Genomic DNA, 25,383 nt, shown 5'->3' with positions numbered 1-25,383 from the left:
TATGTTTTTACACTAAATCACAGAATCAAAGAATGTTAGAGGTTGGAAAAGACATCCAGAGATCATCCAGTCTAACCCCTCTGCCAGAGCAGGATCACCCAGAAGTACATCCAGTTGAGTTTGGAATGTCTCCAGAGAAGGAGACTCCACAGTGCTTCTGGGCAGCCTGTTCCAGGGCCCTGGCACCCTCACAGTAAAGAAGTCACCACTTTATAGCTCTAGTTCATCTCTGTTTCTGCACACTTCTGCTCCTGTGGTTACTAATGACCTCTCCTTCTCTCCAGGGACAGGGCTAGTCTTTTAGTTAAAGTGTGTGACCCAGCTTCTGCCTTCAGCCTTGGCATGTTTGTTCCTTGGCTTTAGGAAAATTTCTACCACCATGGACACCAAGAGCAGCTTGCCCTGGAGAGGAGAAGGCTCTGGGGAGATCTAATAGCAACCTTCCAGTACCTGAAGGGGGCTACAAGAAGACTAGAAACTGTCTGCAAAGGTCTGCAGTGACAGGATGAGGGCAATGGCTTCAAACTAAAGAGCAGAATTAGGTTGGATGTTAGGAACAAGTCCTGCACCATGAGGGTGGTAGAACACTGCAAGAGGTTGCCCAGGGAGGTGGTTGAGGCTCCATCCCTGGAGATACTCAAGATCAGGCATGGAGGGCTCTGGACATCCTGATCTAGTGGAAGCTGTCCCTGCTGACTGCAGTGGGGTTGGACTGGACAACCTTTGGAGGTCCTTTCCAACCAAACCCATTCTACAAGTCTGTGATTTTCACTGATTCCAAACTGGTTAATGACATTGACAGGAATCATGAGTATTCACCTCCCCTCCTCAGGTAAGTAGCCCACAGGCTCCACAAGGAGCAGATGAGAGAGCTGGGATTGTTCAGCCTGCAGAAGAGGAGGCTCAGGGCAGACCTTATTGCTCTCTACCACTATCTGAAGAGAGGTTGTAGCCAGGTGAGGTTGGTCTCTTCTCCCAGGCAACCAGTGACAGAACAAGGGGGACACAGCCCCAAGCTGTGCCAGGGAGGTGTAGGCTGGATGTCAGGAAGATGGTCTTCACAGAGAGAGTGATTAGCATTGGAATGGGCTGCCCAGGGAGGTGGTGGAGTCACTGTCCCTGGGAGTGTTTAGAAAGAGGCTGGATGTGGCAGTTGGTGCCATGGCTTAGTTGATTAGATGGTGTTGGGTGCTAGGTTGGACTGGCTGAGCTTGAAGGTCTCTTCCAACCTGCTTGATTCTATGGTTCTATGGTACTACAGAGGTCTTTTGCAACCTGATTAATTCTGTGATTCTGTGATGCTCTGCAGTCAGTCAGTCAGAGGGATGCTCCATCCTCCTTACAAGCAAACTGGGCATAGAAGCCACTAATTGCCCCTACCTCTCTCTCCTGTGTGGCCACAAAGAGCAAGCAGACCCTTACAGAGGCTTTAGATGCCCAAGGAGGATTGTGTGTCCATCCTCCTGTGCCCACAGGCAGAGCAGCATGTTCTCACATGTAACTGGGAAGAGATTTATGGCTTGAGATTAATCACAGACACTCGTTTGGACCTTTTTCAGACCAAATCTGCTCACACAGAGCACTCTCAGTGTCCCAGCAATCAATTGTAATCACTCTCATAACAAGCATGCTGCCTCGTCAGTAAATCAGCCTCACATATTTCTGGGCCTCAGCACAAAGATGTGAATAATTGAAGTACATATTGAAATGGTTATGGAAGAAAGGGGGGTGATTCCTCCTCTACACAGTTCTGCATACACTCCTCTCCATTAGTTTGCAAATTGGATGCAATTTTGTAGTTGAGTGCAGGCATCACAGTTCCTGTGCCCTGCAAAGAATCTGCTCTCAGCAGATCCTTGGGGTGGTTACTTCAATGTATGCTGTGGTGAATTGAAGTCATGGTGAATGGTGCCACATCCAGTTGGCAGCTGGCACCAGTGGTGTTCCCCAGGGGTCAGTGCTGGGCACAGTCCTGTTCAATATCTTTATTGATGATCTGGACCAGGGGATTGAGTCCAGCATCAGTAAGTTTGCAGGTCACACCAAGCTAGGAGCAGGTGTTGATCTGTTGGAGGGTAGGAGAGCCCTGCAGAGGGACCTGGACAGGCTGGACAGATGGGCAGAGGCCAAGGGGATGAGATTGAACAAGGCCAAGTGCAGGGTTCTACTCTTTGGCCACAGGAACCCCAAGCAGCACTACAGGCTGGGGACAGAGTGGCTGAGAGCAGCCAGGCAGAGAGGGACCTGGGGATACTGGTAGATAGTAGGCTGAAGATGAGCCAGCAGTGTGCCCAGGTGGCCAAGAGAGCCAATGGCATCCTGGCCTGCATCAGGAACAGTGTGGCCAGTAGGACAAGGGAGGTTCTTCTGCCCCTGTACTCAGCACTGCTCAGGCCACACCTTGAGTGCTGTGTCCAGTTCTGGGCCACTCAATTCAAGAGAGATGTTGAGGTGCTGGAAGGTGTTGAGAGAAGGGCAGCAAGGCTGGGGAGGGGCCTGGAGCAGAGCCCTGTGAGGAGAGGCTGAGGGAGCTGGGGGGGTGCAGCCTGCAGCAGAGGAGGCTCAGGGCAGAGCTCATTGCTGTCTGCAGCTACCTGAAGGGACATTGTAGCCAGGTGGGGTTGGTCTCTTCTGCCAGGCAACCAGGGACAGACCAAGGGGACACAGTCTCAAGTTGTGTCAGGGGAGGTCTATGCTGGATGTTAGGAGGAAGTTGTTGTCAGAGAGAGTGATTGGCATTGGAATGGGCTGCCCAGGGAGGTGGTGGAGTCGCCATGCCTGGGGGTGTTCAAGAGAAGCCTGGCTGAGGCACTTAGTGCCATGGTCTGGTTGACTGGCTAGGGCTGGGGGATAGGTTGGACTGGATGATCTTGGAGGTCTCTTCCAACCTGCTTGATTCTATGATTCTAAAAGCTACTCTTTAAATTAATCTCTTGCTTGTAAGTCTTGTAGGGCCATAAAGATGTACAAGGGGTTGGAGCAGCTCTGCTACAAGGACAGGCTGAGGGAGCTGGGGCTGTGTAGCCTGCAGAAGAGGAGGCTCCAGGCAGACCTAATAGTAGCCTGCCAGTGCCTGAAGGGGGCTACAGGAAGGCTGCAGAGGGACTGTTTGCAAAGGCCTGCTGGGACAGGATGAGGGCAATGGCTTCAAACTAGAGAACAGCAGATTTAGATTGGATGTTAGGAACAAGTTCTGCACCATGAATAGTTCTGGAACACAGCAACAGGTTGCCTAGGGAGGTAGTTGAGGCCAAATCCCTGGAGATATTCAAGGTGAGGCTTGACAAGGCTCTGAGAAACCTGAGCTAGTGAAGAATGTCTCTCCTGACTGCAGGGAGGTAGGACTAGATGAGCTTTGGAGCTCCCTTCCAACCCAAACCATTCTATGATTCTATGTCTCAGCAGTGCCCATCTTTGTGTGGAAGATCCACTGTGTGGCACACTGCTACCCAAGGGAAGAGGCATGAGATACTAGCCCTCTGCACACAACAAACAGTACAGACCCACTTATTGCCCTTTGCAGTCTTCCATGCTCCTTCACTACTGCTGGACTGAGCTGCTCTGCAGGAAATTGTACCTGAAATTGTCACAGATTCACAGCTTGCACTGGGTTGGAAAGGACCCTCAAAGGGCATCTTGGCCAACTTCCCTGTGCTCAGCAGGGACACCTCCAACCAGAGCAGGCTGCACAGGGACACATACAGTCTGACCCTAAATGTCTTCAGAGATGGGGCCTGAACCACAGCCCTTGGCAGCCTGTTCCAGTACTTCGCCACTCTCACTGTGCAGAACTTCCTCCTGATGTCCAACCTAAATCTCCCCTGTTCCAGTTTCAAACCATTGCCCCTCAACCTATCCCCACAGGCCCTTCTAAACAGTCCCTCCCCAGCCTGCCTGGAGGTCCCCTGCAGATATTGAAATGCAGCTCTAAGGTCTCCCTGGAGTCTTCTCCTCCCCAGGCTGAACAGCCCCAATCCTTTCAGCCTGTCTTCACAGCAGAGCTGCTGCAGCCCTCTGAGCATCTTGGTGGCCTCCTCTGAACTTGCTCCGTCAGGTCCATGTCTGTCTTGTGCTGGGGGCTCCAGTGCTGGACACAGCACTCAAGGTGAGGTCTCCCCAGAGCAGAGTAGAGTGGCACAATCTCCTCTCTTGACATGCTGGCCACACTGCTTTTGTTGCAGCCCAAGATGTGCTTTGCCTTCTGGGCTGCAACTTCTAAATGCTTTGTTCAACCTTTCCCAGTCCTGCAGCTTGTCCTCCACATTCAAATGCAGAGGAGAGCCACAAAGATGCTCAGAGGGCTGCAGCAGCTCTTCTATGAGGACGGGCTACAAGAGTTGGGGCTCTGCAACCTGGAGAAGAGAAGGCTTGGAGGAGAGCTTGGAGTGGCCTTCCAGTGTCTGAAAGAGACCTACAGGAAGGCTGGGGAGGGACTATTGACAAGGTCTTGTAATGACAGGACAAGGAGGAATGGGTTTAAACTGGAAGAGGCAAGATTCCAACTGGATGTTAGGAATGGGTGCTTTCCTGCGAGGGTGCTGAGACACTGGCACAGGTTGCCCAGGGAGGTTGTGGAGCACAGAAGCACAGAATGTGCTCCTCATCCCTCCCTATCCTCATGTATGTGTGCAATAAAACCAGCCTGTGCCTTAATTCTGTGCCCGAGAATCCCAACCTCCCATACCTGGGATCTCTGCGGACTAGGACACCACTACACCTGAGGCCAGGTCCAGACCCACACCTGGGGAGGAGTCAGAAGGACCTGGGGTCAGGTTGAAGACTACCACCACCCCCAGAGGGTTAACCCTTTTCATCAACCTAAACCATTCTATGATTTGAGCTTATTGCTGTCTACAACTACCTGAAGGGAGGTTGGTCTCTGCTGCCAGGCAAGCAGCAATGGAAGAAGAGGACAGTCTAAAGCTGTGGCAGGGGAGGTCTAGGCTGGATGTTAGGAGGAAGTTGTTAGCAGAGAGAGTGATTGGTACTGGAATGGGCTGCCCAGGGAGGTGGTGGAATCACCATTCCTGGAGGTGTTGAAGCCAAGCCTGGCTGGGGCACTTAGTGCCATGGTCTGGTTGACTGGATAGGGCTGCTAGGTTGGGCTGGCTGAGCTTGGAGGTCTCTTCCAACCTGCTTGATTCTGTGATTCTATGATACTATGAAAGAGGGGTCTGGGTCTGTGGCAGCCAGTGGAGCAGTTCATTGAAAAATGAGAGCAGGTTTGAATTGCTTCTTGAAGTTTACCAAAAAGGAAAAAAACAAGAGCACTTTTCCTCCATTTTCATCTGTACTTAAAGTATCTAACGGGGTCTACATTGTAAATATTATTGCAGAGCAGAACCTAGCTCATAAATTAGTGGCATTCTGTGCCAGACAAGCTTGTCCTAATGTTTAGAGAAGCAGATCACCTGGGAGAAATGCACTGTGCAAGCTGCAGGAGAAACCAGAGAGACAATTAATGGGCATTGGCTGTGCTGAACATATTGTTCCCATGCTGTCCAAGGCAAAGCTGACTGCCTGCCAGTAGATATAGAAGCAATTGTCCACAAGAGTTACAGCTGCTTTTTCATTTGCACAGTGAAAGTGGAAAGGTTGAAAGAGTGATGTGATTTGTGGAAGGTCTGTGCTAACAACTGATAGACCATAGCATCCTGCGTCACTGCTCGGTCAGGAACACAGAGCACAGGCTTCCCATTTTTCTTCATTCTGGAAGCTGTTCTTCATGGCAGAATGTCTAAGTGTCTTGCTGCTGCCAGCAACTGGGTTTTATTTTACACATCCATGCACAGAGAGAGTGGTGGAGCACCCAGGGAGGTGGTGGAGTCACCATCCCTGGATGTGTTGAAGCCAAGCCTGGCTGGGGCACTTAGTGCCATGGTCTGGTTGACTGGCTAGGGCCAGATGCTAGGTTGGACTGGATGGGCTTAGAGGTCTCTTCCAACCTGGTTGATTCTATGAAGAAGCCATCCCTTCTGCTGCCAAATTAGGCATCAGGCAAGCTCCAATCCTACTAGTGGTAGAAAAAAAAAGAGAAAGAAAAAAGAAGAAAAAGAAGTATTTTTTTAGCAAGTTGCACTTTAGTGTGGTGGTTCAACTCGTGGCAGAACTGCTAGAAGCTCATGAGTTTGCCACTCTTGTTTGAGAATGTGGACAGCATTATTTTCACAGATTGCATTGGGTTGGAAGGAACCCTCAAAGGGCAGCTTTGTGCAACCCTGCTGCAGTCAGCAGGGACACCTCCAACTACAGCAGGCTGCCCAGGGCCACACCCATTCTTAATCTGATTTAATTAGATGATATGCCTGATGATATGCAAACCTCCACTCTCCAGAAACATAAAATGGGAAAGGAAATGAGCCCCTGAATGTCCAGGGACTTGGTAAAAACACTCAGGTAATGGCATCTCCTAAGAGGAGAGGCTGAGGGAGCTGGGGGTGTGCAGCCTGGAGGAGTCTCAGGGGTGACCTCGTCACTCTCTACAACTACCTGAAGGGAGGTTGTAGCCAGGTGGGATTGGGCTCTGCTGCCAGGCAAGCAACAACAGAAGAAGGGGACAGAGTCTCAAGTTCTAGGCTGGATGTGAGGAGGAAGTTGTTGTCAGAGAGAGTGATTGGCATTGGAATGGGCTGCCCAGGAAGGTAGTGGAGTCACTGTCGTGGCTGGAGGTGTTGAAGCCAAGCCTGGCTGGGGCATTTAGTGCCATGGTCTGGTTGCTTGGCCAGGGCTGGGTGCTAGGTCAGACTGTCTGAGCTTGGAGGTCTCTCCCAACCTGGTTGATTCTATGATTCTATGATAAGGTTAGAAGATCTGTGCAGGTTTTAGAATCCCTGTCACTGATGATGTTACATGGGGATGGCTGTGTTCACCATTCAGACCACGGAAAACAGAAGACAGTAATTACTCTGAATGCAAACCTGGTCCAGAAAGCTTGTGGCTTTCTTTCAGGTTGGCAAAAGGGATCAGCATCCCTTCAGAATCTATCCAGAGACCCAGACAGTCAGTCTGTAAACGTATCCAGGAGGTGCTGGAGTGAAGAAGGATTCCTAAGATCTCTTTGGTGTGGCTTTCTTTCAGGTTGGCAAAAGGGATCAGCATCACTTCAGAATCTATCCAGAGATCCAGACAGTCAGTCTGTAAATGTATCCAGGAGGTGCTGGAGTGAAGAAGGATTCCTAAGATCTCTTTGGTGACTTTCTGTAATATTTCTGGAATCTTGAGTAAATTTCCTTCTGCAGAGAAGGCAACAAAGTGCAATCATCCCGTCCGGGTCAGAGGACGTCCACTACTAGACTGCTTTTCCCAAAAGCATCTGTACCTCTCTACTGGCTCCTTCACAGCTCACACCTGGTCAGTCCCACAGCCTTCTCCTCTTGTCAAAACCTCTCCCTGGGTCTCCCAGGCAGGGCAGAAGCAGTGCCTGTGCTTTCATTATTTTCCAGCTGACAAAGAGCCCAACAGGCTTTGGCTGGTTTGTAGCTGCACCCCGCTGGCTGCTGTTTGCCTTGTGCTCTGGCAGCCTGAACTATGACACAAGTGGCTCTTTCAGCCTTTCCTGAGCTGGTTTTCCAGTCCCTGAAGGAGAGCAGAGTTTGTAAATGTGATTCTAACACACTTTGGTGCTATCCACACAGGTTTGTCAAAACAATCCATAAGCCACCTCAGCTGGAAGCAGGCTTAACTCTTTCCTCTAGAAGGAATGAAGTGCTTTGTCATAGCCAATGTAAAACAGGGCTTAAGCTCTGTAGAAATTAATTGGGCTAATTAACAGGCAACTCTACATTTATAGGGTGAATCTATAAGGATTTGTATTCCCACCAGCATTTAAGAGTGTGGCAAATGTTACTCATTAGAGCAATTCCTGGGTGATTGTCACAGCAATTCTGCAGGCTGCAGCCACGTTGCAGTGCCTGGCACAAAAAGGATGGAAAATGTGAGGTATGAAATTAGGAGCAAGAAGTGATTCTGGATAAATGTGATAATGCATTTTGGAAAGATATTTGAAGACACTTTTCAGTCTTCCACCCCTATGGAAAGGCAATGAGAAAATGCTAATATAACAACCTTCTGCATTACTTTGACTAGGCTTGAGGTTAAGGAGTCCCAAAGCCAAGGTCTCTTGGTTTAGAACAAAATGAATCCTGTGCTGAAGCCCAGTATGGCTATGAAAGAGGCTTTTGACCATCCTTTTCTGCTGTGCCTCATTAAAATGACTAAGAGAGAAAAGAGGAGTTCCAGCTTCAGGTACAAAAACCAGCAGAACATGGAACTCCTGCATCTTCAGGTTAGAGGAGAGTCAAGCTAACTCTGGACTCTTGGGTTAAGCTGGATCACCTCTTGCTCCAGAAATACCACTGCCATGAGGTCAGAGGGAGGGACAAGTCAGAAGGAGAAAACACATTTCTACTCCACTGCAGAGAAACCTTTACCTCTAGCAATGCAAACATCAATTCTTAGCTCAGATCAGCACAAAAAGCTCCATGACTCCAATGCCTCCATCCCCCAGAGCCTCCCAAGAAGGTTACCATCTAACTTCCCTCACTAAGGAGGGATCCACAGAGATGGACTTCTTGGAAACCATAGAATCATAGAATGGTTTAGATGGAAGGGACCTCAAGGATGATCCAGTTCCAACCTCCCACCATAGGCAGGGACACCTCCCACCAGCCCAGGTCACTCAAGGCCTCATCCAACCTGGCCTTGAACACCTCCAGCGAGAGAACATCCCCAAACAGAAATCATGTTCTTAGTCTTTGCTGTGCTTCTGGCCTGTTGGTTCAGACATGCAAAACAAGGTCACTTCCAAACACACGAGGTACCTGAGCCCAAAAGCTGCTGTTAAGTGGCATCAACACCTTGGGTCTGAGCAGCTTACACCCATTTGTACTTTCATGAGTCTGCAGGAGAAATGGAACTCAGACCACAGTGTCTCAGCCTCCTGTCTACCATCACTGGGGATATCATAGAAGCATCATAGAATGGTTTAGGTTGGAAAGGACCTCAAAGCTGGGCCAGTTCCAACCCTCTCCCACTAGAACAGGTCACTCAGGGTCTCATCCAGCCTGGCCTCGAACGCCTTCAGGGAGGGAGCAGCCACAACCTCCCTGGGCAACCTGTGCCAGTGTCTCACCACCCTTACTGCAAACAACTTCTTCCAAACATCTAGTTTAAAGCTCTCCTCTGCCACTTCAAACCCATTCCTCCTCCTCCTCCTGGCATTACCAGACCTTGTCAATAGTCCCTCCCCAGCCCTCCTGCAGCCCCCTTCACATCCTGCAAGGCCACTCCAAGGGCTTCTCCAAGCCTTCTCCTCTCCAGCCTGCACAGCCCCAACTCTCTCAGCCTGGCCTCATAGCAGAGCTGCTGCAGCCCTCTGAGCATTGTCTTGGCCCATGAAAGGTATGAATTTCTCAGTCAATCATCTGCATGCTAAACCTGCACAGCTTAGCACACATTACCCCCACTCACTAATCCTTCCTCACCCTTCTGCTTTCACTTTACCAATAGGCAACGTGAGCCCTTCAGGCTAGCATGAACACCAAGGTGGGCAGCTCTCTAGGAGGGAAGAAATCAGCTCACAGAAGAAGTCTACTGCAGCCAAACGATGGAGAAATCATTTTCCCAGGATGTCTGTCTTCCCTTCTACACAGCAACAAAAAAGAAACCCCAAGCCCAAGAATGTTAAGAGGTTTAGAAAACATGACCTATGAAGGAAAAGCTGAAGGAGCAGAGTTTGTTTAGTCTAGAAGAGAGAAGACGTTGGGCACGTGGTCACAGCATGAAAAAGGCTGCTGAAGACAGAGATGATGAACTGTTCTCGGCAGCCACGGAGGAAAGGATGGAAAATCCACTGGCAGCAAAGAAGACTTCAGAGCGATGCAGGTAAACAGTTCAGAGGTGAGCAGTGGACCACAGCTTCCATCTCCAGGGGAAGACACAGGTCTTTAAGAACAAATGTGACATATGTGGCTGTTGTGGTTGTGGGGAATGGGACATTTTGTGACCTCTTCTGGCCCTATAGCTTTGTGACTGAGCTTCAATACAGGTAAGCCTCACATCGAAGCCAAGTAGTTTGGCTGCCAAGTGACAGAGGGTAAAGGTCAGGCAATAGACTGGGAACATAAAAATCAAACCAGAATCCAGGTTGGAAAAGCCCCTCAGGATCACCAAGTCAAACCAGTATCTCTGCTCTACAAGATTCACCTTAAACCATAGCTCCAAGTACCACATCCAAACGACCCTTAAACACATCCAGGGTGGATGAGTCTACCACCTCCCTGGGCAGCTCATTCCACTGGCTCTGACCAACCTGGTCTAGGGTAGAGGGGTTGGAACCAGATGCTCCTTGTGGTCCTTTCCAACCCTGACTGATTCTGTGATTCAGTGCCTGACCACTCCCCATGAAAAACTTTATCCTAACGTCCAATCTAAACCTAACCAGTGGCAGCTTGAGGCAATTCCCTCTTGTTCTGTCTCCAATTAGAAGGTTGAAAGCACAATCAGATGCCACTTAGAACCCAGGTTTTGTTCTCAGGCCTGAATTAATAAGGAATATTTATTAAAGGAAGCATGAAGTGGGGGACTTGAGCATCTCCCCTAGGAAAAGAGACTGATAAACCTGGGGCTGTTTAGTCTGGAGAAGAGAAGGCTGATCAGTGTCTACAAATATCTGAGGGGTGGGTGACAAGTGGAGGGGGGCAAGCTCTTCTCAGTGGTCAGCAGTAATAAGACAAGGAGTAATGGATACAAACAGGAACAGAGAAGGTTTCACCTCAACATGAGGAGAAACTTCTTTACAATGAGGGTGACAGAGCCCTGGAGCAGGCTGCCCAGAGAGGCTGTGGAATGTCCTTCTCTGGAGACTTTCAAAACCTGCCTGGATGCATTCCTGTGCAAACTACCCTGGATGATCCTGTTTGGCAGGGAAGTTGGACTTGATGATCTCTGGAGGTCCCTTCCAACCTCTAAAGTTCTGTGATTCTGTGAACTGAACATGCTGTATCCTCATGCTTTACCTTGGCATCGGCAATGTCAGGAAGATAGAGCCAGGCTCTTCTTGGAGATGGCCAACGACAGGACATGGGGCAGTAAGTGCAAGCTGGAGCAGTGCATAAGGAAAAGCTTTTTCACTGGGAGCAGGCTGCCCAGAGAGGTTGTGGAGTCTCCTTCTCTGAAGGCATTTAAAACCCACCTGGATGCATCCCTGTGTTACCTGCCCTGGGTGCTCCTGCTCGTGCAGGGGTGCTGGACTGGATGATCTCTGGAGGTCCCATCCAACCCCTAATATTTGTGATTCTGTGATCACAAATCACAGAAGACAGACCACTTGCTGGGTCTCCTGAGTGTGCCTTGGTGAGAAAAGACAATTCCCTGGCAGCCTGTGAGACTGGTTACAATGCTGTAAACCCACAGTAATGCAGAAGAGATCAGTCACTTTAGAACAGTCTGCTTGTGACCAGCAGAGAAGCCATTGTATTTTCACTTGGGAAACAGCAGCCAAGCATTCAGCAAAGGCTCTGTGTTCTCCCCTCAAGCCTCTTGCATGATTCTGTGATGCACTGCTGCCTTTTTCCACACTCAGACATCTTTTGTTTTACAGCCAAGCTTTAGCATCTCAGAGAAAAGACCAGGAGGGTAAACCATGCATCTGTTTGCCCAGGTGGTTTCAGATTTTTACTGTGATGTGCTCTTTCTCAAGCCCACTTGTGAAGATGGTGGCTTCCCAAAGAAAAAGGGCAATGCCAGCACACTTAGAAGAAGCCTGGAGGGCCTGGAAGGGAGGCAAATACGGTGATCACTTGCTCATCTGTATTATTATGCATGTCTTCTTAACCCTAAGGGCTGCCTACAGATCACAGAATGATAGGAAGGGACCTCCAGAGATCATCCAGTCCAACCCCTCTGCTAGATCAGGTTCACCTGCAGCAGGCTGCACTGGATGGTTTCCATGCAGGTTTTGAATGACCTCAAAGATGGAAACTCCACCACCTTTCTGAGCAGCCTATTCCAGTGCTCTACCACTCTGGAATGGACTGAATCAGAGAATCATAGAATCAACCAGGTTGGAAGAGAGCTCCAAGCTCAGCCAGCCCAACCTAGCACCCAGCCCTGCCCAACCAACCAGACCATGGCACCAAGTGCCTCATCCAGGCTTGGCTGCAACACCTCCAGCCACAGCCACTCCACCACCTCCCTGGGCAGCCCATTCCAATGCCAATCACTCTCTCTGACAGCAACTTCCTCCTCACATCCAGCCTAGACCTGCCCTGGCACAGCTTCAGACTGTGTCTCCTTCTGTTGCTGGCTGCCTGGCAGCAGAGCCCAACCCCACCTGGCTACAGCCTCCCTGCAGGCAGCTGCAGGCAGCAATGAGCTCTGCCCTGAGCCTCCTCTGCTGCAGGCTGCACACCCCCAGCTCCCTCAGCCTCTCCTCACAGGGCTGTGCTCCAGGCCCCTCCACAGCCTTGCTGCCCTTCTCTGGACTCCTTCCAGCACCTCAACATCTTTCTTAAACTGAAGAGCTCAGAACTGGACACAGCACTCAAGGTGTGCCCTGACCAGGGCAGATTGAGACTGGAGATTAGGAAGAAATTCTTTCCAATGAGGGTGGTGAAATACTGGAACAGGTTGCCCAGGGAGGTATTCAAGGCCAGGTTGGATGGAACATTGAGCAACCTGTTCTAGTGAGAGGTGTCCCTGCCTATGGCAGGAGGTTGGAACTGGATGATCCTTGGCCTGAAGCTGGAAGAGGGCAGATTGAGACTGGAGATTAGGAAGAAATTCTTTCCAGTGAAGGTGGTGAGACACTGGAACCAGGTTGCCCAGGGAGGTTGGGGAGCACAGAATCACAGAATGTGATCCTTTTTTGACATCTCACCTCAGATTTCTCCAGATTTATCACATGAGGTATACAGAGATTGGTCTGGTTAGTTCTGAAAGGAGGGAAAGAGGGAAAGGGGGAGGGGGTTTGGTCGGGAGCCCTCCTGGCAAACTGATTGTTCTGGGAGGGGTATTGTGCTTCTGTATTAATCTTAACTTGTATATAACTCTAACTATTTGTGTATATATCTGCTTGTAAATTCTGCTAAGCTGTAAATATAGCTTCACTCCTTAACTTCCAGCTCGGCTGAGTCTAGTCTGGGTGATTTGTAAGTGGGGGAGGGGTGGGTAACTCCCAAGCCATCATATGGACATACAAGAACAAGGACACAAATAAAGATAAGGACAGTCTGTGGCTTGCCTCCTTGCTGTATTAACTTCTCTGCCTGAATCTGTGTAACCCAACTACTCATTTCCTTATTAACACCTCTTGCTGACCTTTTCTAGCTCACCCTGCATGTAAGGGGGATCCTGAGATAAGGGAGAGGGTGGAAAGGATACAGCTGAAGGCTGCACAGACATCCAGAGAGACATGGAGAGACTGAGAGCTGGGCACAGAGGAACCAAATGAGGTTCAAGAAGGACAAGTGCAGAGTCCTGCACAGAGGTTGAGGGACCTGGGGCTGCTTAGTCTGGAGAAGAGAAGACTGAGAGGGGATTTAATCAATGTCTATAAACATCTGAGGGCTGGGGGTAAGGAGGGGAGGGGACAGGCTCTGCTCACTGCTGCCTGGGATAGGACAAGCAGCAATGGATGGAAGCTGCAGCACAGGAGGTTCCAGCTCAACACAAGGGGGAACTTCTTGACTGTAAGGGTCACAGAGCCCTGGCACAGGCTGCCCAGAGAGGTTGTGGAGTCTCCTTCTCTGGAGACTTTCAAGGCCTGTCTGGATGTGTTCCTCTGTGACCTGAGGTAGATTGTCTGGTCCTGCTCTGGCAGGGGGGTTGGACTCAATGACCTTCTTGGGCTCCTTCCAACCCCTAATATCCTCTGATCCTGTGATCCTGTGAAAGGCTGTAAGGAAGGAGGGGGGCTGGTTGGGAGCTTTCTCAGGCATCTGGCTGCTCGGGAAGGGGTTTTGTGTTTCTCTATACTTTTAACTTGCATATAGCTGTAAAAATGTGTAATATATTGCATATATATGCTTGTAAATTGTGCTAAGCTGTAAATAGTTTCCCTTACTTCCAGCCAACTGAGTCTAGTCTGGTGAATTCATGAGGGGGTGGGTAACACCCAAACCACAACAAACCTACATCTGCCCTCTTCCAGTTTCAAACCATTGCCCTTCATCCTATCACCACAAGCCCTTTCCCCAGCTATTCCATTTCTGGGTGACCTGTTTGTCACCAAACTCTTCTTCCCTCACCTTTTTATGCATAGAAACAGGTTGAGAGTGGTCTTGGAGAATGCCACCAAGGCACTCCAAAGATTCACGTTAGCAGGTTAGGTCACAGTCCTGTGCTCTCTTTGTAACTCCAGGAGGAGTGGATTTCAGTGGACTGCCAACATCCTCCTGTCTTACTCAAACTACAGGATCAGGGCTTTGGTCAAAGGAGAGGTTCATGGGGTTTTAAGGGCTCAGCACTAAAATTTTTGTCATACTTTCTATGTCTCCAATGCAAGTGTGGTTAAATAACCCATGGAGTCCAGGCACTGAACGTTTCACTTAGCTATCCAGGGGTGAATATTGCCATTTATTTGGGGACTTGTCAAAGTATTATTTTCATTACACTAATAAATAGTGAAAAAGTCAAAATAAAGAATGTTATAAGTTCTGGAACATGTCTTATCTAAATCTATATGAGCTGGAAATATTTAGCAAGGGAGTTGAGTCATCCAAATCAGAAACAGAAAGGGTCCTGGCTAAAGCCTTGGGGAAATGTCAAACTATTAATTACACATTAAGTGGATGGTTTTTATTTTCCTGTTGAAACAGCAACTATTTAAAGTCTATGCCCCAGTGCAACCCACCCTATTCTCTGGTATAATTTAGCATACAAGTCCAAGCTATTTTGATCCCTGGAGTCAAAGTGGATTAAAAGATGAAATAAAATTGAGGTTGGGATATTTAGTTGGGGTTTTTTTGTTGTTGTTGTTGTTTTTCAAATGAGGAAATTGGAGAGACAAATTCTGACCCATTAGCACAGACCTTGGCAAACACTAATGATAAATCAAAGCTATGCTCTGCAGATATCCGTGCAGGTTTAACAATGTGTTTGCAACTGCCTTTTCTCACTTTGATGATCTTTCCAACTTGAATTTAATATTGCTTAAGTGCCACCAAGACTGCTAACAGCTCTGGAGAAATCAAAAGGACTGCCCATATACAGGATCATTTGCCCAGTCAAGCTCAACAGCTGTTACATGTGGTTACTGGAGGGAAGAAGGGCTCTGCAGCGGGACCTTGACCACCTGGACAGATGGGCAGAGTCCAAGGGGATGGCTTCAATAGCTCCAAGTGCAGGGTGCTGCACTTTGGCCACAGCAACCCCATGCAGAGATACAGGCTGGGGTCGGAGTGGCTGGAGAGCAGCCAGACAGAGAGGGATCTGGGGGTGCTGATTGATACCCACCTGAACATGAGCCAGCAGTGTGCCCAGGTGGCCAAGAGAGCCAGTGGCATCCTGGCCTGCATCAGGAATGGTGTGGTCAGCAGGAGCAGGGAGGTCATTCTGCCCCTGTACTCTGCACTGGTTACACCACACCTTGAGTCCTGTGTTCAGTTCTGGGCCCCCCAGTTTAGGAGGGACATTGAGATGCTTGAGCATGTCCAGAGAAGGGCGACGAGGCTGGGGAGAGGCCTTGAGCACAGCCCTACGAGGAGAGGCTGAGGGAGCTGGGATTGGTTAGCCTGGAGAAGAGGAGGCTCAGGGGTGACCTTATTGCTGTCTACAACTACCTGAGGGGAGGTTGTGGCCAGGAGGAGGTTGCTCTCTTCTCTCAGGTGGCCAGCACCAGAACGAGAGGACACAGCCTCAGGTTGTGCCAGGGGAGATTTAGGCTGGAGGTGAGGAGAAAGTTCTTCCCTGAGAGAGTCATTGGACACTGGAATGGGCTGCCCGGGGAGGTGGTGGAGTCGCCGTCCCTGGAGCTGTTCAAGGTAGGATTGGACGTGGCACTTGGTGCCATGGTCTAGCCTTGAGCTCTGTGGTAAAGGGTTGGACTTGATGATCTATGAGGTCTCTTCCAGCCTTGGTGATACTGTGATACTGTGATATTTGTGCTGTTGCCCATCCCTTTAATATCACAGAATGCTTGGGGTTGGAAAAGACCTCCAGAGACCATCCAGGCCAAATCCCCCTGCAAAGCAGGACCATATCCAGGCCACACAGGAACAGATCCAGGTGGGTTTTGAAGATCTCTAGAGAAGAAGATTCCACAACCTCTCTGGCAGTCTGCTCCAGGGCTCCACAGAATCACAGAAACATCCAGGTTGGAAAAGCCCCTCAGGATCACCAAGTCCAACCTAGAACCCTATGAAACAAGATTTACCTTGAACCATAGCCCTAAGCACCACATTCAAACAACCCTTAAACACATCCAGGGGCAGTGAATGTTTGGAATGATCCAATGATCCAGTATCCTCATAGTACAGAAGCTTCTTCTCATGTTGAGATGGAATGTGCTTGTGGCTGAGTTTGTGTCCCCTGCCCCTCCTCCTATCCCTGGGTATCACTGAAAAGAGCCTGGCTGCACCCTCCTGACAGCCACCCTGCAGAGAGTTGTAGACATTCATCAGGTCCCCTCTCAGCCTTCTCTTCTCCAGACTGAACAGCCCCAGGGCTCTCAGCCCTTCCTCATAAGAGAGATGCAGCACCTCCTCATAGCTCTCTTGCTGAACTCCTCTTGAACTGGACACAATACTCCAGATGTGGCCTAGCTAGGGCTGAGTAGAGGGGGAGGAATCACAGGACCATAGAATCAACCAGGTTGGAAGAGATCTCAAAGATCATCCAGTCCAACCTATCAGAACCTCCCTGGAACTGCTGGACACACTCTTTGTAATACAACATTGGCTTTCGTGGGCACCAGGGCACATTGCTGTCCCATGGAGAACTTAATTATCAACCAAGGCTCCAAGGTCAACTCTGTGGAGCTACTCTCCAGCAGGTCAACCCCTAACCTGCACTGCTGCATGGATATTAATTATAAATCCTGAAGATGCCCTCAAAAAGGATCTCAGAGTCCTTCAGAAAGCATGGCTATAAGCCTGTTCACACTTTGTACAAACACAGCAGTTCTGGGTTTGTGCACAAAGCCCCACTGTGGTACCAGAGTCCCTCAGCATACACTTGTGTGTGTTTGCACAAAGGCAGAAGCTGCATTACCAATGTGCAGATACATCTAAGGTGAAAAAGAGCCTCTACTCAGAGCAGAGCATCTATTTTGCTCTGGGGAGAAGGTTACACTTTGGTCAGGGCATGGGGACAAACTCTCCCCTGGTATGTAAAGCACTATGGGATCTTTAATGTCTAGGCTGAGCAGACATGACCTCAGTTTTCTAAGGTTTCCTTAATTTCTCAGCCCCCACCTGTGGAACGTCACAGAGAGGCTCCAATGTTACTGAATTTGTGCTTTGCTATGGATTTTGGGAGAACTCTTTTGAGGGTTGCTGCTGGGGGGCTTATTTTCCATGTAACCAATCTCTTTCCTCCCCAGATTTGTTTGGTCCTCAGAGCCATGAAGTCTGTTACTCTGAGTACCTTGAATGCAAACTAGGGGAGAAGAGGTAACCTGGAATCTGAAACCAGACAGGACACCATCATTCCATGAATCTGTGCTCATCTCTGCTCTTTTTAGCTCTTCAAGGAAGCAGCTTGGAAACTGCAAAAGTACAGCTCAGTTGGACAGTATGGAGATGAACTGGAGAAGTCAATGCTCAAGTTACCCACAAGGTCAAGTGCAAATGAAGATATGAATCTCTCTTACAGCAAAAAAAGACATCCTCCACTAACCACAGTCCTTCAAGATATCCTGCTGTGTATAAAATCACAGAATCATTGAATGCTTTAGGTTGAAAGGGACCTCAAGGATCATACAGTTCCAACCCCCTGCCATAGGCAGGGACACCCCCCACTAGAACAGGTCACTCAAGGCTTATCCAACCTGGTCTTGAACACCTCCAAGGAGGAGGCACCCACTGGGGGCAGCCTGTGCCAGTGTCTCACCACCCTCACTGCAAACAACTTCTTCCTAACATCTAGTTTGACTCTCCCCTCTGCCAGTCTAAAACCATGACCCCTTGTTCTATCATTACAAGACCTTGTCAATAGTCCTTCCCCAGCCTTCCTGTAGGCCCCCTTCAGATACTGAAAGGCCACTATAAGGTCTCCTGGAAACCTTCACTTCTCCAGGCTGCAGAGCCCAAACTCTTGTAGCCTGTCCTCAGAGCAGAGCTGCTGCAGCCCTCTGAGCATCTTCGTGGCCTTCTCTGGATTGGCTCTAACAGTTCCATGTCCTGCTTGTAGGAAAGCCTGAGTGTTGAACTGCAAAGAACTCAGGAGCCTGAACAACCAAGAAAGTGGAAGAGAAATGGGGAGAAACTTATAAAACAAACCCTCAAAGATTCTTTAGTGGAGACCCTTCTTCTGAGGCTTCCCACCCACAAAAGAGATTCCTGTTTCTTTGTTCATGGAGATCTCTGCTACTTGCTGTAAGTGAGCAACTGCCTCCCTCTAAGTATGATCAGTGACCCACCTAAGCATCTACAACTCTTAACACTGCCCAAAAACTGTTTCACAGTTGTGTCCAAGATTTGCCACAGTGTATGAGGATTATGTGACTAAAAATTAATAAAGCTCCCATTTCAAAGGCCTTCAATTTCAAGACAAACCTATGATCCCCACCCCATTTAGATCCTGAAATCCATATGACTGCTGCATCCAAAGGAACTAAACCTGGGAAAGAACAACCCCAGGGATCAGTATACGTTGGAGATTGGCCTGTTGGAGAGCAGTGAAGGGGAAAAGGACCTGGAGGTCCAAGTGGATGGAAGGATGGCCATGAGCTAGCAATGTGCTCTGGTGGTCAAGAAGGCCTATGTCATTCTGGGGTGGATTAGAAGGGCTGTTATTAGTAGGTCGAGAGAGGTTCTCCTGCCTCTCTTCTCTGCCCTGCTGAGGCTGCACCTGGAGTACTGTGTCCAGTTCTGGGCTCCCCAGTTCAAGAGGGACATAGAACTGCTTGAGAGAGTCCAGCACAGAGCCACAAAGATGATGAAGGAAATGGAACAGCTCTGTTATGAGGAGAGCCTGAGGGAGCTGGGGCTGTGCTGCTGGGAGAGGAGGAGACTAAGAGGTGACCTCAGCAGTAGTTATACAGATGTGCAGGTGAGTGGCAGGAGGCTGGAGCTAGGCTCTGCTGGGTGATGCCAGTGACAGCACAAGGGGCAGTGGGTGGGAGCTGAGGCATAGGAAGATACATGGAAGCATGAGGATGATTTTTTTCAGTGTGAGGGTGACAAAGCCCTGGAACAGGCTGCCTAAGGGGTTGTGGAGTCTCTCTCTGGAGATATTCAAGACCTGCCTGGACGTGTTCCTGTGTGACCTGGATTAGGTGGTCCTGCTCTGGCAGGGGAATTGGACTGGATGAGCTTTTGAGGTCCTTTCCACACACATCCTGTGATTCTGTGAAAAGCACAAAGTCCAGCTCAGCAGAGAATTCACTCTAATTCATTGACTTGGACATGGATGCAAGCTACAGTGACTGTAATGCCCTGCAAGTCTTCCCTCAGAAAGGAAGGTGCTGGTGGTGAGCACTCCTTCCAGATGCACATTCTTACTTCTGTCTGTGTGTCAGCACTCTTCTTCATGGTGTCTGAGAGAACCTACAAGAGGATTTTCATTATCCACCCTCACAGAGCCCCTCTCTGCCTCCTCACCAGGATATTATCCACTTGACTCACTAGTTAAGGTCAACATAACCTTGAGAAACTCAATGCAGTAGAACCACGTGCATTTGTCTAGCAGGAGGAAGGGGTCAGCACTCTGCAGAAGCAGGGGTTTGCTTTGAGGAACTTCACAGGCTTGAGTCAGCTGAGGCCTCAGAAAGTGCCAGGGCCATTTTAAACCCACAGCTGATCTGTGACCACTGACATAGAGAGCTACCAAGGGACAATCGCTGCCTAGCAGTGAAAGGGAGGGACTGTCCAGAACAGTTCACCCTTCCAGTTTCAAAAGTCAAACCAAGCTTGCCAAAAGCTGGTTTAGCTTTTTGCACTCTGACTGATGTTGACTTTCTTCTGTCTGCCTCCTCCCCCTAATCCCACTGCTTCCACCCTTTTCTTCTTACACCAAAGTCATAAAACTGTAAAAATCCCTTCAGTTCCCCTCTTGACCACTGTCAGATCTCACAGCCCACAGCTCCTATAACCAAGCCTTCAGGCAGCATTCCCCTGTAGCCTTATCTGAGTTTGCTAACAGAGCAGACCTCGAGCCAACCTCCTTTGACAATAGATGAACTAGAGCTGTGCAGGCTTCTCACAGCAAATGTTTTATTTAGTGGATTAAGCCTTTTGTTCTCTCTGTGAATTATTATGGACAAACTTGGACTTCAATTCATCTGGTTGTTATTCACAATTGTTCAAATAACTCTGTCAGTGAACATATTTCAGCTGTTTAGATTGTTCTCAAGTGATTCACTTCTTTCTCTTGCTATTTGTTATATGCTGTTTACTATTCAAGGGCTGTATTTGGTTTTACCCACCCCACCTGGTGACAATATTACCTGAGCCTTACATCACTGCAAGGTCTAGGTAGAGAATGAAATCAAAGTGATTTCACAATGCCCTCTTTACACAGAATCACAGAATGGTCTGGGTTGGAAGGGACCTCCAAAGGTCATCCACTCCAACCCCCTAGAGTCAGCAAGAACATCCTCCACTAGATCAGGTTGTCCACAGCCCTGGCAAGCCTCACCTTGAATATCTCCCTAGAGTCAGCAGGGACATCCTCCACTAGATCAGGTTGTCCAGAGCCCTGCCTTGGCAAGCCTCACCTTGAATATCTCCAGGGATGGGGCCTCAACCATCTCTCTGGTTGTAAATCTGGGCAGCTTGTAAATCTGCTCTTCTCTAGTTTGTCCTCGTCCTATCCTTGCAGGCCTTTGCAAACAGTCCCTCTGCAGCCTTCTTGTAGCCCCTTTCAGGTACTGGCAGGCTGCTGTTAGGTCTCCCTGGAGCTTCCTCTTCTCCAGGCTGACCACCTCCAGCTCCCTCAGCCTGTCTTTGTAGCAGAGCTGCTCCAACCCCCTGAGATTTTTCATGGCCTTCTCTGGACCCATTCCATCAGGTCCATGTCCTTCCTGTGTTGAGGGCCCCAGAGCAAGGTCTCAGCAGAGCAAAGTGGCAGAATCACCTCACTCCATCTGCTGGCCACACTTCTTTTGCCTATTTTCTCTGTTCACAACTTAAATTTCTTACTAAATCCTCTACAGATACCTAATAAATATCCATGATGAAGCCTAATTTCCATGAATAGCCTTTCAGAAAAGGTAATTAAGCGTCCCCACATTAATGGACACCATTAAGAGGTCTGAGAACAGCACCTCATGGGACTGAGAGCTTCTGTTAACTATCCAGGATTCTACCTAGAAGTAGTAAGCAATGGGATACCAGAATGTGTGAGTTTGGTGCATCGCTGAGCTTCTGCTTTTGTTCAAATCAGCATTTCTAGCTTGCTTTTTTGTACAATAAATGGCTTTCTTGTGAACTAAGCAGCTTCCATATCTGCAGATTAACCAGTGTGGCTGCAGAAATACACAGCATGGTCCTGCAAAAGGGAGTCCAGAGACACTAAATCTATTTCCAGTGGTTTGCATGCTCCATATAATAGTAATATACCCCCATATAATAATACATCATGCATATAATAACCATAATAGAATGGTTTAGGTTGGAAGGGAGCTTCAAGATCAATCAGTTCCAACCTCCCCACCATGGGTGGGGACACCTCCCATGAGAATAGGTTGCTCAAGGCCTCATCCAACCTGATCTTGAACACCTCCAGGGAGGGAGCATCCACAACCTCCCTGAGCAACCTGTGTCAGTGTCTCACCACCCTCACTGCAACAACTTCTTCCTAACATGTAGTTTAAATCCTCCTCTGCCAGTTCAAACCCATTACCCCCGTCACTGCCCTCACTGCAAACAACTTCTTCCTCATCTCCAGTCTCAATCTGCCCTGCCCAAGCTCCAAGCCATTCCCTCTCATCCCAGCACTACAAGCCCTTGTGTACCCTTTTTGCATGTAAAGAAGTTTCTAGAAGCTGTAAAGCTTTTAGCCAAACCTAGAGCTGACAGGCAGCAGCAAAATCAGAGTGTGCCACATCAGGGTTTAATTCTGGTCCACATCACAGAGTCAGAGAATGGACTCACAGAATGGCTTAGGTTGGAAGGGACCCATAGAGATCATCCACACCAAGTGGTTTAGTGATCACCCCCTTCCCAGCCATGGGCAGGGAATACTATCTGCATTAAGTGCCTCCCAGCCATGCTTAGGGAATACCACCTGCATTAAGTGCCTCATGGCTCTGAAATTACAGTTTCTGAGGGGGTTTTCTCCACACATGCACTAAGAAAAGCAACTCCAGTGTAGAAAACCAGCTAAAAGAACTACAACGAGTCAAATTCTAACCTGAAGCCACCACTGGAGCTGCTGGCACTTTTTGGCAGCAGGCTTCAGCCTCTCAGTTCTCACATTTGAACAGAATCATTGGTGATCTTCTAGGATTCAAAGCTTTAGTTTAGAACACTAATGAACTGTGATTCAGTGAATCCAGTAAAAACACTTCAGCAAAGCCTGTTCAGGTGTGGCAAATACTTTCACCTGCCTCCTCTATCAGAAGTGATTGACTTACTGTGTTCTGTGTTCATGTGTCTTCATTTCAAGATGTCCAAGTTATCAGACGTGAGATCAAGCTCTTCAGATTTCTGCTGGAGAAAAAAAAAACCCACAACACAAATTAGCTTTAACATCTACTCCACTTTTGCCAATTTATCACTTTTTCTACCCTATACCATGAGCTCTTCAATTTGCTTAAGCAAATACTGGCAACAAATCAAAGCAAGTGCTGTAAGCCTGTGGAACAGAGTTTTAAACTCGCTATGGAAAGCGTGCCAGGGATAAGCATGATGTTAGATGTGTTAGGCTCACCCATTTTCCTATGTGGTATATTCTTCCCTGGCTCTATGTACACAAAGGGGAAAACACAACCTGAGCAAAGTGTGCAGTTCCTACAATGTCTTCAAACCCTATCCCCTTTCTTTCTAGGGTCATTAGAATCACAGAACGGCTTAAGGTGGAAAGGACCTTACAGAGCATCTACTATGACTCCCTTGCCATGAGCATGGACACCTCTCAACTAGACCTGCTCAGACATCCAGCCTGGCCTTGAAAACACCCAAGGAGGAGGCAGCCACAACCTCCCTGAGCAGTGCTGGCATCACCATCCTTGAAGGTGTAGAAGCAGTGTATGACCTTGCACTGAGGGACATGGTGTGGTGTTGACCCTTCAGTGCTGGGCCAAAGGTTGGACTGGATGATCTCGAAGGTCTCTTGCAACCAGACATACTCTGTGATTCTTTGCTAGGCACAAGCTGTATTCAATTCAGCAGCAGTGTGGTCAGGTCCTCATTAAGCTCCCTGTGGAGTCACTCTGGGTTTATACCAGTGTGACTGTGATTAAGATTTAACTGTAAAAATTTCTCTCTCTCTCTCTCTCTCTCCACTTCTCAGTGGCTGTAGAGCTCAGCCTTCTCCAACACTTCTCTTCTTTTCCATAAACTGCATGTTAACACATTTAATGCTCAAGGCTCCAGTGCTGTCCAAAGGGAATTGTAATGAATAATGGAAAACTCCTGACATAAACCAAAACAAATGAAAATCAAAACCCCAAAGTGTAATAATCCACAAATGTCATTTTCCATCAGATCTACAGAGAAAATAAAGCCTTGCTGCAGGTGCAGTTGTGCAGATGTTGCAATATCTTGCCTGGAAAACAATCATAATTCATCAGAATGGTTATAAAATGTATGATTATGGAAATGTTTTACATTCAGAAGACACATTTGCTTTTGCAGCTCAACCTTCATTGGCCAGCCTTGGTTCTCCCTGGATGTATACAGCATAGACATATGTAAGGACCATTTGGGACATAGGTAAGGACCAGCCACTAGAATGGGCTGCCCAGGGAGGTGGTGGAGTCACCGTGCCTGGAGGTGTTGCAGCCAAGCCTGGCTGGGGCACTTAGTGCCATGGTCTGGTTGACTGGCTAGGGCTGGGTGCTAGGTTGGACTGGATGAGCTTGGAGCTCTCTTCCAACCTGGTTGATTCTATGAAGGACAAGTATTACCCCTTAAAACTATACCAAAAACTAATAATCTGCCTTCAGAATCATACAGGAGCTTCATGCCTGGGTGTAAGCATAAAAGACTGCTCACACATTGGTCTCCAATAAAAGAGTAAATCACCCCAGGTGTTCTCCTGGAGGAATAGGAGGGGTTTCCCTGCCTTGGTTTTTGGATAAATGTAGCCTGTGGTAAATCACAGAATGGCTCAGGCTGGATGGGATCTTAGAGATCATCTACTCCAACTCCCCACCATGGGCAGGGACACCACTCAACTATACTTTGCTGCCCAAGGCCTCATCCAACCTGCCCTTGAACACCTCCAGGGAGGAAGCATACACAAACTCCCTGGGCAACCTGTGCCAGTGTCTCACCACCCTCACTGCAAACAACTTCTTCCTCACCTCCAGTCTCAATCTGCCCTGCCCAAGCTCCAAGCCATTCCCTCTCATCCCAGCACTACAAGCCCTTCTGTACCCTTTTTGCATGTAGAGAAGTTTCTAGAAGCTGTAAAGCTTTTATCCAAACCTAGAGCTGACAGGCAGCAGCAAAATCAGAGTGTGCCACATCAGGGTTTAATTCTGGTCCACATCACAAGAGCCATAGAATGGAATCACAGAATGGCTTAGATTGGATGGGACCTCAGTGATCATCTGCTCCAAACCCCCAGCCATGGGCAGAGACACCACTCAACTACACTTGGCTGCCCAAGGCCTCATCCAGTCTGGCCTTGAACACCTCCAGGGAGCGAGCATCCACAGCCACTTTTGGCAACCTATTCCTGAGTCTCACTAAAGTCAGCAAGCACCAGCCAAGACCCAGCCACTCCACTTCTTTGTGGCAGTCTGTCAGTCTCAGCCAACCCTCATTCCTCTCCCAATCCTGCCTGCAAGCACAGCAGCTTCTCCTCCTTCCTCTCTGCCCTCAGCCTCCACCCACTATGTCTTATTTCTAGAGACAAATTTTTGCCCCTCTTTCTCCCAAAATATTGCCAGGTCCCAAGGCTGGGAGGTGACACACAGAAGATATTAGATGGGCATCAGTGAATGGCCCTAGTGGGTGCCAGAGTGGATGAAGACCTCATGGCTGTCTACAGCTACCTGAAAGGAGGTTGTGGAGAAGTTGGTGCTGGCCTCTTCTCACAGGTAATTAGTGATAG

At 48.7% G+C, this 25,383-nt stretch overlaps 1 long non-coding RNA gene across 2 annotated transcripts in view; it reads right to left on the bottom strand.

Annotated features, from left to right (window-relative positions):
- Positions 1–25,383, bottom strand: part of LOC135181489 (uncharacterized) — a 402,320-nt gene that overhangs the window by 359,365 nt on the left and 17,572 nt on the right. For both annotated transcript variants that reach the window (XR_010304890.1, XR_010304889.1), the window contains exon 2: positions 22,736–22,811. This is a non-coding gene — a long non-coding RNA (uncharacterized LOC135181489). The remainder of the gene's footprint in view (positions 1–22,735; positions 22,812–25,383) is intronic.

Source organism: Pogoniulus pusillus, chromosome 14 (assembly GCF_015220805.1).
Source record: "Pogoniulus pusillus isolate bPogPus1 chromosome 14, bPogPus1.pri, whole genome shotgun sequence".
Taxonomy (NCBI): domain Eukaryota; kingdom Metazoa; phylum Chordata; class Aves; order Piciformes; family Lybiidae; genus Pogoniulus; species Pogoniulus pusillus.
This window is presented reverse-complemented; position numbering and strand designations above follow the sequence as displayed.